Source organism: Dendropsophus ebraccatus, chromosome 9 (assembly GCF_027789765.1).
Source record: "Dendropsophus ebraccatus isolate aDenEbr1 chromosome 9, aDenEbr1.pat, whole genome shotgun sequence".
Classification (NCBI taxonomy): Eukaryota; Metazoa; Chordata; class Amphibia; order Anura; family Hylidae; genus Dendropsophus; species Dendropsophus ebraccatus.
In genome coordinates this window covers 61972110-61988960 of record NC_091462.1, presented here as the reverse complement: position 1 = coordinate 61988960, position 16851 = coordinate 61972110, and the positions used below count along the sequence as shown (strand labels likewise).

General features: G+C 44.5%; 1 protein-coding gene across 3 annotated transcripts in view; it reads right to left on the bottom strand.

The window, feature by feature from the left end:
* Positions 1 to 15166, bottom strand: part of GULP1 (GULP PTB domain containing engulfment adaptor 1) — a 378289-nt gene extending 363123 nt beyond the window's left edge. For all 3 annotated transcript variants that reach the window (XM_069983509.1, XM_069983513.1, XM_069983510.1), the window contains exon 1: positions 15080 to 15166. The gene's annotated coding sequence lies outside the window, so the exon portion shown is untranslated. The remainder of the gene's footprint in view (positions 1 to 15079) is intronic.
* Positions 15167 to 16851: the final 1685 nt, after the last annotated feature.

Below are 16851 nucleotides of genomic sequence, written 5' to 3'. Positions count from 1 at the left end.
AGACATAAGTACCGTTATATCAGAGCATATTTAGATATACCGCTACATTGGACTACATTGTAACGCATTTTCTGGCACAGATGGAAGCAATTATTCTGCCACCAGATCGCATCTAGTTATGCAAGCTACTTACAAAGACTATAAGGGTACAAACCCACACACCGTATACACAGCAGATACGCAACAAATACGCAGCAAATACGCAGCAGATTTGTTGGTACAGATTTGATGCTGTGTTCAGTTATTTAGATATAATCTGCTGCGTATTTGTTGCGTATTTGTTGCGTGTTTGCTGCGTATCGCAGCAGTAAATACGCTGCGTATACGGTGTGTGTGTTTATACCCTTAGAGACTAATGGTCCTTTTACACGGAACGATTTATCGTTCGAATTTGCACGATAACAATCGAATTCGAACGATAATCGTACGTGTAAACGCAGCGAGTGATCAAGCGACGAGCGAGAAATCGTTCATTTTGATCTTTCAACATGTTCTAAAATCATCATTGATCGTTCGCAAAAAATTCACACATCGTTCAGTGTAAACAGTCTTTCAACGATTTCACCTATGTGTGAGATAGGCTTAATCAATCGCAAAACGATTTTTCCGAACGATGTATCGTTCCATCTAAACGCTGATAGTTAAAAAAAAAACATTGTTCATTCAAAATCGTCAATCATGCGAATTATCGCTCCGTGTAAAAGTACCATAACAATGTGTTCATTTTTACTCATTCATCATTATATGATTTAATATGGTATATTGTATCTAACCACAAGGGCCCTGTGGCGATACTAAGATTTTACTGTGTGATTTATAAAGTGTTTTTTGATATTATATTCAAACTCCTTGTATTATCATCCATTTGAACCTTCAGGATTGTTTACATTTTATCTTTGTTGTTGTAAATCATTTTACCCCCAGAGGTTTAGGGATATCATCACTGACCTCGGCTTACTGTTTGGAATAGCATTGCTGCAAAAGATATATGTATGTCATAACATACATTTTGAACAATAACCTAAAAGTCACTATATATACTTGTATGTATTTGTAATATAAAACCATACCAGAAGGCTAATTTATAGTATAAAGTTCTAACAACTTCACTAAAATCAGTGCCCTACATGTAACAGAATGCACATTTATTTTTGCAGTCCAGGTCAGATGAATGGGAAAATTGTCTATGTGTTCATATACAAGAACATGACGCCTAAAAAGCTCCATCTGGATAATTCAATCTTCTTTTTTACAGAGAAGTCTTTAAAATGGTTCATTATTCTACTACATGCCAATCTGAACCTAAGAAAACAGAGATGGCCAAATGCAGAGATATGCCATATGAATAGGTTTGCTGGGATAGAATTAGAACTAGGGAATAACTAAAGTGTACAGGGCTAATGAAGACGTTACACATATGTACACACTGCATAAACCAAAATTATAAAAAATAAACCATCACAAAATATTTTAAAACCAGACATGTCACAATGCTGAAATTAAGATAAATATTAAGACAAATATGATAACTATGTATTCCCAAGAGAGAGTAGCACGTCTCTAGATATTTTGTTTAAGGTCTGATTCAGCAAAAATGACTGTCAGATTCATTTGGGATCCTAATTTAAAGTATTATAGGGAGCAGGGACTTCTATCAGAGACAGGGGTCTCTGCCGCTGTGCACAGTACACCAAGCAGCTGGACGGCATGTAGAGAGCTTGGTTTAGTGAATTTAGTAAGTGGAACTGCAATGCATACATCATTGGTTACCATCAGCCCATTTCGAGTCCAATTTTTTATTTTTGTCAAATTTGGGCCAAATTGATCCAATCATCTGTAACATCTGAATTTAGCCATGTGATGGGACAGTCACAATAAATCTCAGGTGAAACTGGTAGAATACAGTGTAAATGTGGGTGAAATGTTAGAGGTTTATGATTTTAAGTGAATTTTCACTTTTCAACATGTCTTTTTACATCCAAAAGTGAACCTGTAACTTGGGCAAGTAATGCAATCTGCCAGCATCATGTTATAAAGCAGTAGGAGGTGAGCAGATGGTGTATAGATTTGTGTAATTAGTATAACCTTGTTAACTTTTATTCATTTAACCCCTTAATGACCAAGCAATTTTCTTGGGTTTTTCATTATCTTGGGTTACCTTCCAAGTACCATTACCTTTTCTTTTTTTAGTCGACATATCTATATGCTGGCTTGTTTTTTGTGTTGTACATGTCTATTGGTAGCTTTTCTAGATACATGTAACTTTTTGATTGCTTTATTATGCTTTTTTTTCTAAGGCAAATCAACAAAATACAGCAAGCCTGGTGTAGTTTTTTCCATTTTTATAGCGTTCAACATGCAGGATAAATAATGAGAATGCAGAATGAATATAATAGTTCAGGTCATTGGATGTGGTGATAGCAAATATGTGTACGTGTATTTTTTATGTTTTTATATATATATATATATATATATATATATATATATATATATATATATAAATTATTTTGTAAGGGAAAATGTTGTAGTTTTTATATTTAATAATTTTTTTTTAGAAACTTATGTTTTAACTTTTTATTAGTGCCACAAAGGGACTTTGAAACCTTCCAATCACTAATTCAATACATTGTACTACTCTTATAATGTGGTATGTTATTCTGTCTACATAATGTTAATAGGCGATCTAACCAGCCTTGCCAAGGGTAAAACTGAGTAGGCATAAGTACAGGGGCCTTCACTAGGCCTCCTGCTGCTATAAAAATTCATGACCCCATCATGACCCCAGTCATTGCATCATCCCAGTGCTAATGGAGTGACAAAATGCCAGAAACCACTTAAATGCCACAATCACAATTTAACCAAGGCATCTAAGGGGTTAAACTACAAGGATCAAAGGTTTCTCTGCTCTTGACAGTTAGAGCAGAAGCCCTACTGTCATGCAACATCCAAGTTCCTGTTATATTCTGCACAGGAGACCAGTGCCAGGCTACTTTTGCCCCATCGACAAATTACATATTGTGATCATTAAATGGTTAATTCTGTTCTAGGTCCAGGAGTCCAGAGGGCGGTCCTAATCAGTGGCAGACAGCTATCTGTATGCTTGACCATATAGAAAAATTTGTCAGCAGATGTGTACCATCTACACATACTGTATGTAAAGGAGTAAAAATGCACTGTGTTAAACCCCTGCCTGCAGCTATATAGTGTTATATAGCCCACAGTACTGCTTCCAACAATATGAGTAATCGCTATCAGCATCACTCATATGGCCCAATAATGTACTATGTAAATCTCCCAAGCTATATGTAAATTATACCTATGTAGTCATCGGGGCAGTCCTCAGTGGCTAAGTAGTCACGGCTGGTGGGAAACATCTTTGGCAATCACGCCTCTTCTCAGCATAGGAGCCTGCAGCATCACAGAAGGGCTGTCCCTGATCCCAGAGTGGCGTGATTACCAAATATGTTTCCCACCAGCAATGACTACTTAGCTGCTGAAGATCACCTTGATGCCCACATCATAATTTATATACAAAGCTTTACTTTGTACATTTTCGGGCCATATCAGTAACGCTAATAGTGACTACTTATGTGGTTGAAAACAGTGCTGGGGGTTATATAACACTGCATTTATAGCTCCTGGCATGAATTTCTCATGATTGGTTCCCTTTAAGCCACCATGATATACAGGTACCATCATGGCGCAATTAAGAACGTATGAAGGAGGCTTGGAATCTGGGCCTGCTCCATATGCAGCGGTTTTCAACTCCATTCAGCAACAGACAGCCACTGCTCACGGCCTACATAATGTTTAGTGCAGATTATTGTGGCTAGCACTATGTTTGTATGTTTTTAAATGTTTTTATGTCTCATGTTTGTGCTTAAATAAAATTATATTTTTTGATATATTATTTTGGGTGTGCTGGCTCAGTACTTTTTTTTTCCCTTGGTTGTTACATGGTTCAGAGTTATAGTACTGTAGCACCCTGTTAGTTCTTATTCTGTGGTGCCCTCCCTCTTACATAGTGTGACATGGCTTAAATGCTGCTGTCAAAGCTGTCCTTGCAGGATACCATCACACCGTAGGTTGCATGCTGCATGTGGCTTAAGTACAGACAAAAAAACAGAAAGTGCAACAGCAACCTACAGGTGCAAGTGCTTACCGTATATACCCCCCCTCCCCATGTACACATGATAAAAACCTGCTCTATAGATATTAAAAATGAGAAGCTTAGCAAAGTATTTGATGAAACCGAGTGTACCATGTCATCATGTTAAGGTGTCCTCAGAGACTCTAGCCGTATGTACGGTAAGCACTTGCAACGGTGGGTTGCTGTTGAACTTTCTGCTTTTTTATTTATCAGATATGCATCGCTCTGCAGGGCTATATTCCCATATTTTGACAACCCTGAAAACCTATGGCAACATTATAGAAAAACATTCTCCACTGTGGAAAATCTGCAGATTCAGGTCTGGAAATTGCAAGGGTGTATCACATTACTAGCTCAGCCCCAGAGCTATTCTTCATCTCCTCCACTGTTAAAAGCTGTCAAAATGTTATAATATACTTCAGCAGCAATTGTTACAGAGCCACTATTTAAACCAAACTGTACTTCATAGATTGTTCATGATAGACATATTTCATGCAATATTTGATATTTTACATTTCCTTCCTCCGCATCAACATTATAGGGTAATAGGCTGAACTGGATGAATGTCTTTATATGGCCTAAGGCCATGTTCACACAACATATGAGACCGGCCGTTCTGTGACCCGGCCGTGTCACAGAACAGCCAGTGTCAGATTAGATCATCCTGGCCGGACGATGTTCATTTCTGTTGAATTGGGATGAGGGCGCATCTGTGTGCGCCTGCATCCCAATTCACCATAGCACACAACAGAGAGTGTGGCCGGAGCCACACTCTCCATTGTGTGAACTGACAAGTTTGTGTGGCCACTAAGTGAATAGTGGCCGCACCAAACTGACATGTTGTTTTTTTGTGTGGCCGGTTGAATTACCTATATACTATGTGTATACCCTCCGACTCCGGATTTAATTCATTCAAGTACAACGTATGTTTTGCATAAATCATTTCAGTTTCTGGTCCTGATCAAGGCTCAGAATACAGAAAAAAATTAACAAACTTCAAGCTATATTTATATTGGAGAAACAGCATACATGTAAGCATCTTCACCATAATCACCTTCCCACACAAATGACATCCCAGACAATGCATGTTACAATTACTAATTCATGTGATAAGGAATGTGTAATTCTTATTAGCATCCTAGTATTCTTTTTGTTAAATAACATATAAAACCTTACTACCTGCTTTTCTTGGTTTTTACCCAGGAGACAATAATACTACAGATTGACCTGTAGCTCTTTTTTTCTTGCTTTTTACAGTATAGTATTAATACTGCATTGTTACATAAGTACTAGACAGTGCTATTCCTATTCCACCCCCTCGAAAACTTTTGCATACCTACGCTCTTGTCATGTGCAATTTTCTTCTAAAAAAACAACCTGAAGGACTGTGACAATCTTCATTGTGCTGGATAAATGTCACATGCAGCAGGACAAGAGAGGGACAGTTCCCACAATAAACCATTATTAGCATTTATTACCATAAGATTCGAACACATAAAAGCCTTCTAACACAGCTTTAAAAAAAAAAAAACAGAAAGTGCAAGTACATAGATAATTTCCTCTAAACCAAAGAATTCTCAAAATGCTTGGCATATTCACACAGTGCACGCTGATAATATTCTGGTATTTAATACATAAAACAATGGAGCCTTTAACTTATACACAGTACTAACACAATGTGGATAGTTCACACTATAGTACTTAGGCAAGATAGCTGCCCCAAATGGAAGCCAGATAAATCCATTGCATCCACCAACCCATCAAATACTCGTATGCTGTAAATGGCACACGACCAGACCAATCAACCATTTGGCACGGCTTCCCTCTGACATGGATGCAGCCAATTAAAAACATGCATGCAGCTTTTAATTCTATGCAATTACATCAATAGTAAGGTAACTGTAAAGACAAATACACACAAAAACAATGGGAGCACTAGTACAGTGAAGTAGACCAGTGTATGCAACAGGAATTTCAAAGAATTCTTCCAAAAGTCTCAGCACTAACCTGATAGGGTTGTGCTACAGATTCTATGATGAGCATATACAGTATAGGAAAAAGCTATAGGTTCTGAATCCTTAAAGGGAACCTGTCACCCCCCGTGCCGGGGTGACAGGCTCCCGACCCCCGTTAGAGCCCTCTATACTTACCTAATCCCGCCGGGTCCCGCTTCTGGAGGTGGTCGGGTGATGAAGATCTCAGCCGCTGCAGCCCAGTGCGCGCGCTGAGAGATGAGTCCAACGCTCATAGAGAATGACGGAGCGCTGGACTCTCCTGTCATTCTCTATGGGTGTTGGACTCATCTCTCAGCGCGCGTGCCCGGCTGCAGCGGCTGAGATCTTTATCACCCGACCACCTCCAGAAGCGGGACCCGGCGGGATTAGGTGAGTATAGGGGGCTCTAACGAGGTTCCCTTTAATATCCATCACAATATACTGGGCCTTGTCTAACAAATTCTTGACCACAAACAGCAGCAAACAACACTTTAGACGCTGGAGCAAAGCACAGTTTCGCTAGTGTCATTTATTTGACACACTAGAAACAATGAACATAAATATGAGCGAATTGTTTTTACGCCGTTGTCAGGATGGTATCTCTGCTAAGCATTATGCGCCCCTCTGCTCATGCTGTTCGGCCGAGAAGGCACTGATTTTCTTGTATCCTGTTTCTGTGTTTTGTTTTGCTGTGTGTGAACTCTGGTTTATTGCCCACCTGGGTTGGGAGACACACCCGACTTCACCTGCTGAGTTCTGTATGGCCATGTCATGGTTAATCTGTGTTCTGGTTCTGCTGTGACTGACAGGTCATCCTGCCAGTGGATCTGTCTTGTTCTCAGGTGTCTGTGTTTGGAGATCAGGGGGATGGTCCAATTACGTTCTGGACCAGAGCCCTGGCCTCCTATATAACAAACCTCAGTCTGTGCACTCATTGCTGGTTAATGACTTGTCTCTGCCCGCTTGTATCGTCTGTGTATTTGCTATCCCTGATCTTTGCCTTATTCCTTGACCTCCCTTGCTTGCCGCCTGCCCTTGACTATATTGCCTGGACTTTGACTATGTTTATAGGATTGTGATTTTGTACTTTTGCTGCCCGATTGTTGTGACCCGGACTGTTGACTATTCTTCATTGTGTTTTGTCTGTCTGTCTTGTATTTGTGTTCCACCTAGCCAGTGCAGGGACCGTCGCCAAGTTGCTCACCGCCATCTTAGGGCGGATTGTGGCAAGTAGGTAGAGGACAGTGGGCGAGGCTGAGCTTAGGGCTCCCTGTCTTGTCTTGTCCTGCTGTCCAGTTCCTGACAGCCGTACTGTCATCTTCTCTGAGGATGACACCAATGTCGGGTAGAAACGCATCACTCATATATATGTTCATTGTTTCTGGAGTGTCAAATAAACGTTGCTTTTACAAGCGAAATTGTCCTCTGCTCCAGCACCAGGTCCAGGTTGTTCGCTACAAGTGTTGTTTGCTACTGTTTGTGGTCAAGAATCAATAGTAAGTTATGATGTATACATGTTTACCAAGTCATATGTAACAGGCATATATGAACCTTGCCTAATTTATAAACTCCTTTTTATGCTTTTTAAAGTAAATATAGTTAGAACAAATTGTATGGCACTATACTTCTGACACACAGTGCCTTAACCACACTGAACATGGTGGCCCATCTGCCGGCATCATAACATAGAGCAGAGGTAGAGCACGTTGGTGTATTTTTTTGCTGTAATTTACATTGCTACATAGCTTATGAGCCAAGGGGCAAAATGGCACTCAATACTGGGTAGCCTCCCCTGGGTGAGTGTGCATGCAAGCACATAAAGAGAATTAGTTATAATGAATTTCTAAGAAAAATGCAGCAAGTACTACAATGCAATATCTGACCACAAAATCCTCACACTAATGTTTCCTTCAGACGCCAATCTTCCATTTATTTATAAAAAAATTTAAGGAAAAATACAATTAAGAAATGGCACCGAACTGATATATGACAAACGAAAAAAGCTACAAAGGTACCATGAAAACCATAAGGCATGTTATAAGGCATGAGTCCTGACGGTCACATGGCACTCCTCCTATAGTGAACATGCATGCATTATACCTCCCACCTGAGACACTCATCAGGTAGTCACTCCTGTTCACCTACAGCAAATCAAAAAGTAAAAGAAATTTGCAGCTCATCTGTGTGTAAGATCACAAGGCCCTGACAAATAGGGACATGTCAAGATTATATGTATGGAATCCCAGACTATTGCTCACTAACTGGGCACAGTATTGAACTATATATCATGCGCTATAAAAATATCCGTTGTGTGTGGTGACATATGCAGCCTCCAGGCCTCCATCGCTCGCAGCATAAAACAATGCTGTATCATTTGGAGCATGTTCTTTACATTCACAAACATACCCCCTTTTTCATGACCAAAAAGGCAATGTGGAGTTTTAGTTAAACCTATGTTCCAATAAATGTAGCATTGTCATAAATGTAGCATTTTATAAAAGTCACTGCAGGGTTTCTATGTCCCTGTATGGAGTATGACATACTGGTGCACAACTTCATGTAGATCAGTGTGCACAACTTCATGTAGAAGTCACCATATTTTTTTTCCAATTATCCATACAACACTGTACCCAATTACTGTACCCAGTAATATATTCTAGCGAAATATTTTTGCCGTTAAATGGTGGCCTTTTCCTGCAGTGAGAAAATAGTCTTAAAAGGAAACAAGACTCTAACCTGCTGTAATAATTCCACAGCACACGGAATGCCGAGAATAAAGGTAATTTCCTTACCTTCATCCTCAGCATAGTTTTCAGTAAATCTTCATGGCGCTAAGAAATTATTCACATAATAACCCGTGGACCAGGAAGTGTAGTGCATTATACATACCTGATTCGTGTCGACCCCTGTCCGCCGTTTTCTGACAGTGATGTAATCTTCGGGAGGCCGGCCGACCCGCTCCTGCCGTCCCTCATGCCGACCCCCCTGTGCCGCGTCATAACTGTGCTCAGCCGCGATTGGCTGAGCATAACTGTGCTCAGCCAATCGTGGCTGAGCAGCTGATGACGTGTGCCGTGTCAACAGCTGCTCAGCCGCGATTGGCTGAGCATAACTGTGCTCAGCCAATCGCGGCTGAGCATAGTTATGACGTGGCAGAGGGGGGCCGGCATGAGGGACGGCAGGAGCGTTTCGGCCACCCTCCCGAAGATTACATCACTGTCAGAAGACGGCGGACGGGGGTCGACACGAATCAAGTATGTATAATGCACTGCACTTCCGGGTCCACGGGTTATTTTGTGAATAATTTCTTAGCTCGTAGACCCCCGGGTCTACGAGTGGGGGTCGGGGAACACGGGGAAGGGGGCCATTCACATACATAACATACATTACAAAGTTGTATAACTTTGTAATGTGTGTTATTTTGTGAATAATTTCTTAGCGCCGCACTACCCCTTTAAACAATAAATAGACTAGGTGGTTTGGGACACCTGGGGTGGCACTACTCCCCTTACTGATCGACTCCACTGTTCCTCAAGAATATTGAGGCAGCGCTCTGCAGAAACATCACTCCATTCCTAGTCACTGCAGAGCGCTGGGCTGCATCAGTACAATGACAGCAGTAGTCTGCCCCATTGCACCAAATTGCCTACTTTACATATTGATTCAAGGGGAGATTTTGTGAAAACTGCATTCAGGATGAAGATGAAAATATTACCTTTGTTACATCATATGTAAAGAGTAGGGGTCCCATCATTAGTACTACCACTGTTTATAAGACCAAAGACACTATATTGTCATATATAATTATGCATGGTGTACAGTACTGTAACTTGGTTCTTTCTGGCTTCTCTGTTTTTGTGGTGTCAGTAGTGTCCCTCCAATTATGAACTGTACCATCTAATATTGAACATGTTGCCTCTATAGCTATACCATCCAGCTCTCTCTCCACGCCCACTGCCAGATCGGCAGTTCACATACTGTAGGTTACCATAGACATTAGACAGAAGTAGGTTGATGTCTGAACAACTATTCAACAAACAATGGTCTGGTGAACAACTGTTTTGCAGAAGCAGCCATACAGATTTTAGTCCATATTGGCCATTAAATTCAAACTGACCAGACACAATCATTGGCAGGGGCAGAGGGTGATCTTTCTGAGAACATTATTTGCCTGTCACGGCCAGGGGGTACTGGACAAAAAAAAACTTCAAAAGCAGCCAACCTCATTTCAGACAATGACATCCACTGGCCAAAATGATTGTTTGCTGCTAAATTTTACCCAGTCATTTGAAAAAGGCCATTGCCATTGTAATCTAATGTGTAATGGTACCTTTAGTGCATGTTTACATGATGGTATTTCACGTGGGCTTTCTAGCAGCACTGTGTGTATTCCAAACTGAAAACAGCATACTCCCTCATCTTTAATAGAAATTCGCACAATAGTGAAAACATAGTTTTGGTGTGGAAATAGGATATAGATTAGCTAATTGTCTATGGCTAGAGTAAAAATTCAAGTCAAATTTTGGATGGATTAAATAAACATTTTTTTCTGACCAAAAAAAATAATAATAATAAATCATCATGTGCACAGGTCCTTAAACTTTGCAGCATGGATAACAGTGGGAGAGCATGTTCCATCCCCCACACTATAAGGCTTGAGCTACATATAGGATTAAAGTTCTGTATAAATTGTAAAAAGATCATTGTTTTGGCCGGACTATAGTCTTTCATTCAGAGGCAGCAATGAAAAGAGCATCTTGACAGCTAATTTCCTATAAATTGAGCATGTGGGTCATTCCCTGTGTAGTCCAGGCTTAACAGATCCATGCTTGATATACCAGAACCATAACGGATCTATCTCTGACATTTATTGGCAACAGAAGAGGATCAATCAATTGCATTTCAGCAACACTGAATTGTAAGCCCTCGCGGGCAGGGTCCTCTTCCCCCATGTACCAGTCTGCCATTTGCCTTCATGTAATGTGTTTTGATCTTGTAATGTTCCTGTTTGTTACCACTATCACTTGTATAGCGCTCTGGAATTAAGGGTGCTTTATAAATAAAATAATAATAATAATAATAATAATACTGTAAATCCAATACTGACAAAACAGCAACAAAAAGGAGAGTCCATCCCTGAGATTCCAGCACCATATAGGAGGGCCCTTCCCTGAGATTCCAGCACCATATAGGAGGGCCCTTCCCTGAGATTCCAGCACCACATAGGAGAGTCAATCCCTGAGATTCCAGCACCACATAGGAGGGTCTATCCCTGAGATTCCAGCACCACATAGGAGGGTCCATCCCTGAGATTCCGGCACCACATAGGAGGGTCTATCCCTGAGATTCCAGCACCACGTAGGAGGGTCTATCCCTGAGATTCCAGCACCACATAGGAGGGTCCATCCCTGAGATTCCAGCACCACATAGGAGGGTCCATCCCTGAGATTCCAGCACCACATAGGAGAGTCCATCCTTGAGATTCCAGCATCACATAGGAGGGTCCATCCCTTGCATTCCAGCACCACATAGGAGGGTCCATCCCTGAGATTCCAGCACAACATAGGAGAGTCCATCCCTGAGACTCCAGCACCACATAGGAGGGTCCATCCCTGAGATTCCAGCACCACATAGGAGGGTCCATCCCTGAGATTCCAGCACCACATAGGAGGGTCCATCCCTGAGATTCCAGCACCACATAGGAGAGTCCATCCTTGAGACTCCAGCACCACATAGGAGGGTCCATCCCTGAGATTCCAGCATCACATAGGAGGGTCCATCCCTGAGATTCCAGCACCACATAGGAGAGTCCATCCTTGAGACTCCAGCACCACATAGGAGGGTCCATCCCTAGCATTCCAGCACCACATAGGAGGGTCCATCCCTGAGATTCCAGCACAACATAGAAGAGTCCATTCCTGAGACTCCAGCACCACATACTGTAGCAGAGTCTATCCCTGAGATTCCAGCACCACATACTGAAGCAGAGTCCATCCCTGAGATTCCAGCACCACATACTGAAGCAGAGTCCATCCCTAGCATTCCAGCACCACATAGGAGAGTATCCATTCCTACAGAGGAGTATCTATCCATCCAGCATCATACGGAGAATCCATCCCTTGCATTCGAGCATCATATGGAGGACTCATCGGTGACATTTCAACATAAAGTAGGATGCAACCCTGGCTTCCAGTGTCACAGAGAGAACTATCCCTGGCATTGCAGTACCACAGAGAAGGATACATCCTTGGTGTTGCAGTACTGCAGAGTAGGATGCATGTCTGGCATTAAGGTACCACAGGAGTTGTCACAAGGATAACAGCTACTTTAGCAGCAGTTATTTAAATGCACTTTCATCTGCCAAAAGTTTCCTCAACTCCTCCAACGTGACTCAAACAGCCAAGTATCTCACGCAGGACCACAAGAGACTGCAGCCACAGGCTAACATAAGGGAGGACTGGAGGGAGCAGGGCTCAGAGTTCTTAGGAGGGTTGTGCCCCTGCTCCTGTAGTGTGTGTGGCACTAGGCAGGTAAACAGGTGACCCTAGACTGTGCCCCTGTCCTGTCTGTGGTACTGAGAAGGTAAAGAGTTGACCCCAGGCTGTGCCCCTGTCCTGGTTGTGGCACTAAGCAGGTAGGGCAGAAGATGTGACCCCAGGCTGTGCCCTGTCCTGGTTGTGGCACTAAGCAGGTAGGGCAGAAGATGTGACCCCAGGCTGTGCCCCTGTCCTGGTTGTGGCACTAAGCAGGTAGGGCAGAAGATGTGACCCCAGGCTGTGCCCCTGTCCTGGTTGTGGCACTAAGCAGGTAGGGCAGAACATATGACCCCAGGCTGTATTCCTGTCCTGGTTGTGGCACTAAGCAGGTATGGCAGAAGATGTGACCCCAGGCTCTGCCCCTGTCCTGGTTGTGGCACTAAGCAGGTAGGGCAGAAGATGTGACCCCAGGCTGTGCCCCTGTCCTGGTTGTGGCACTAAGCAGGTAGGGCAGAACATATGACCCCAGGCTGTATTCCTGTCCTGGTTGTGGCACTAAGCAGGTAGGGCAGAAGATGTGACCCCAGGCTGTGCCCCTGTCCTGGTTGTGGCACTAAGCAGGTAGGGCAGAAGATGTGACCCCAGGCTGTGCCCCTGTCCTGGTTGTGGCACTAAGCAGGTAGGGCAGAACATATGACCCCAGGCTGTATTCCTGTCCTGGTTGTGGCACTAAGCAGGTAGGGCAGAAGATGTGACCCCAGGCTGTGCCCCTGTCCTGATTGTGGCACTAAGCAGGTAGGGCAGAAGATGTGACCCCAGGCTGTGCCCCTGTCCTGGTTGTGGCACTAAGCAGGTAGGGCAGAAGATGTGACCCCAGGCTGTGTCCCTGTCCTGGTTGTGGCACTAAGCAGGTATGGCAGAAGATGTGACCCCAGGCTGTGCCCTGTCCTGGTTGTGGCACTAAGCAGGTAGGGCAGAAGATGTGACCCCAGGCTGTGTCCCTGTCCTGGTTGTGGCAGTAGGCAGGTAGGGCAGAAGATGTGACCCCAGGCTGTGTCCCTGTCCTGGTTGTGGCAGTAGGCAGGTATGGCAAAAGATGTGACCGCAGGCTGTGCCCCTGTCCTGGTTGTGGCACTAAGCAGGTATGGCAGAAGATGTGACCCCAGGCTGTGTCCCTGTCCTGGTTGTGGCACTAAGCAGGTATGGCAGAAGATGTGACCCCAGGCTGTGTCCCGGTCCTGGATGTGGCACTAAGCAGGTATGGCAGAAGATGTGACCCCAGGCTGTGCCCCTGTCCTGGTTGTGGCACTAAGCAGGTAGGGCAGAAGATGTGACCCCAGGCTGTGTCTCTCTCCTGGTTGTGGCACTAAGCAGGTAGGGCAGAAGATGTGACCCCAGGCTGTGCCCTGTCCTGGTTGTGGCACTAAGCAGGTATGGCAGAAGATGTGACCCCAGGCTCTGCCCCTGTCCTGGTTGTGGCACTAAGCAGGTAGGGCAGAAGATGTGACCCCAGGCTGTGCCCTGTCCTAGTTGTGGCACTAAGCAGGTAGGGCAGAAGATGTGACCCCAGGCTGTGCCCCTGTCCTGGTTGTGGCACTAAGCAGGTAGGGCAGAAGATGTGACCCCAGGCTGTGCCCCTGTCCTGGTTGTGGCACTAAGCAGGTAGGGCAGAAGATGTGACCGCAGGCTGTGTCCCTGTCCTGGTTGTGGCACTAAGCAGGTAGGGCAGAAGATGTGACCCCAGGCTGTATTCCTGTCCTGGTTGTGGCACTAAGCAGGTAGGGCAGAAGATGTGACCCCAGGCTGTATTCCTGTCCTGGTTGTGGCACTAAGCAGGTAGGGCAGAAGATGTGACCCCAGGCTGTGCCCCTGTCCTGGTTGTGGCACTAAGCAGGTAGGGCAGAAGATGTGACCGCAGGCTGTGTCCCTGTCCTGGTTGTGGCACTAAGCAGGTAGGGCAGAAGATGTGACCCCAGGCTGTATTCCTGTCCTGGTTGTGGCACTAAGCAGGTAGGGCAGAAGATGTGACCCCAGGCTGTGTCCCGGTCCTGGTTGTGGCACTAAGCAGGTAGGGCAGAAGATGTGACCCCAGGCTGTGCCCCTGTCCTGGTTGTGGCACTAAGCAGGTAGGCAGGTGACCTCAAACTGTGCCCCTGCCCTGTGTGTAGCAGTGTAAATGTGCCTCGTACTCTCCACACGCAGGGAAGTTGCTGTCTGTCGGTGGGAATTTTGCCGTTCCCAGCACACACCAGAGCACAGAGACTAATGGAAAATAACACTAAAACTTTCTGGTCGCATCTGTAACACTACCACACAGACACATCTACAGAGTTTCACCTAAAGTTTTCCTCCTCTGCATACTTATACTGTGGATACCAGGGTGGAGCTCAGAGCATTGGGCATTGCCATGTCTGTCCCCCTCACACAGTGCCCAGCCCCCACCAGTGTCAGTCACTTACCCCCAGCTCTGCAGAAGATCCGCTGCTGCTGCTGCTGCCACCAGCTCTCCCTGTGCTCAGTGTGAGGAGAGACGCAGCTCCTCAGCCAGCCCCGTGACGTCACAGCCGTGCCCCCTCCCTGCTGGCTTGGTCCAAGCACCCTTTGCTTGCTGAGGCGACCAGGGGCAACCTCTATCCCCCTGTGCCCATGACTGGGAAGGCAGCCAGGGATTACTGCTGTCACTCCCCTCTCTACATGCTTCTGGCTAAGGCAATAAAGGGGCCATTTACTAATCTTGGAACAAACGACTTAAATCCAGACGCTCTCTGTAGAGGAGCCTTGCTATTCTTGCTGCTGCTGACTGTGGAGTGGAGTGCTGGCTAAAGGGCTCCGGCTCAAGTGCTGCAGTGCACAGCTGGCCATGCACTGTCTTGCCACTCACTGTGTATAGAACATGACAGCCATTGTGTTCACTCACCACAATCCTATGTCAGACCTGAGGTTACTGAAGGACACATACTAATACATGGCAGGCATTTTTGGTCCTGTAAGCCCTATCATAGAAAATGTAAAAGAGAGTTTTTTGTTTGTATTTTTTAAATAAACTTTCAGTATAGTATGTCTGTATGTATGCTGCCTAGTAAAAATAATAAAAACATATAATACGGTTCAGTATATTACAAATATGATGCACCGATGGGGGTGCTAATTTGGTGCACTATTAAATTGAATGGATTTGACATCTGCACAGCGGACAAATAGGGATGCTGAAGGCATTTGAAGTTTACGTCGCCACTTTCTGCCCAAAACAGTCTCACTCTGAGGTTGCCTTCACACGTACAGGATCCACAGCAGATTTCACACTGCGAGTTCCGCAGCACTATCCCCTTCAGTCTGTCCTGCCATTTTCTGTGGCTTTACATACTTGCAGCAGATTTTTCATTTCGCTCTTAGAATGTAAAGCCGTTTCCCACATAACCTGGCAGCTGCCGGCTAATACGTAACCTGTCTGCGCACCTTCTTGCTTCTCAGGCTCCCGACTCTATGCCAATCACCCTCAGTTTGGGTGCTCAGTTCCTTTGAAGTAAACAGTGCTGAATTGTAATACCAGACACAACCTGGGGACAGGGGTGGTGCTGATTTTGCAAGAAAGTAGCCATGTTTCTCCTAATCCTGAAAATTCTCTCCACGTTCCTCAGTACCTGTGGTACATATGCCAGGATGATGGGGTTTATTGCCCCCCCCCCCCCCCCTTTATATCAGGCATAGGGAATCTTTGGCCCCCAGCTGTTACAATTAAAAGAACAATTCCCCAAGAAGTAAAAAATATTACAACCCAGAATTTGCCGAGGACCGGGCAAACATGTGATCAACAGAGCTAAGAGCCATTGGCTCCCTTCCTTGCTGATCACTGTGCCACTTAAAGGGGAAAGCCTACATAGGGGATACTACTTACTTGGGGGGGGGACCTGCACAAAGAGGCCTAACTACAACATTAGAGCCTGGAACCACATTACTATGTGGGCCAGCCCGTAACACAAGGGGGCAAGATCTATGTGACGCCTGACGTGGCACGCCATAGTACCTGTTGGCGCAAACCATGGGAAGCTTCAGCAAAGTATATCCAGCATCTCCTCTCTGTTACGATATGGGATCATGTGAGTGGCTCTTGTGAACCTGCTTAGTTTATTATTCCCTTATCCAACTTGACTGTCACGAGCCTGCATATAGCTATATAGTTTGTTAGCTATATAGCTTGTTTGGTGTGTGTTTTGGCCATATCTGACTGGTT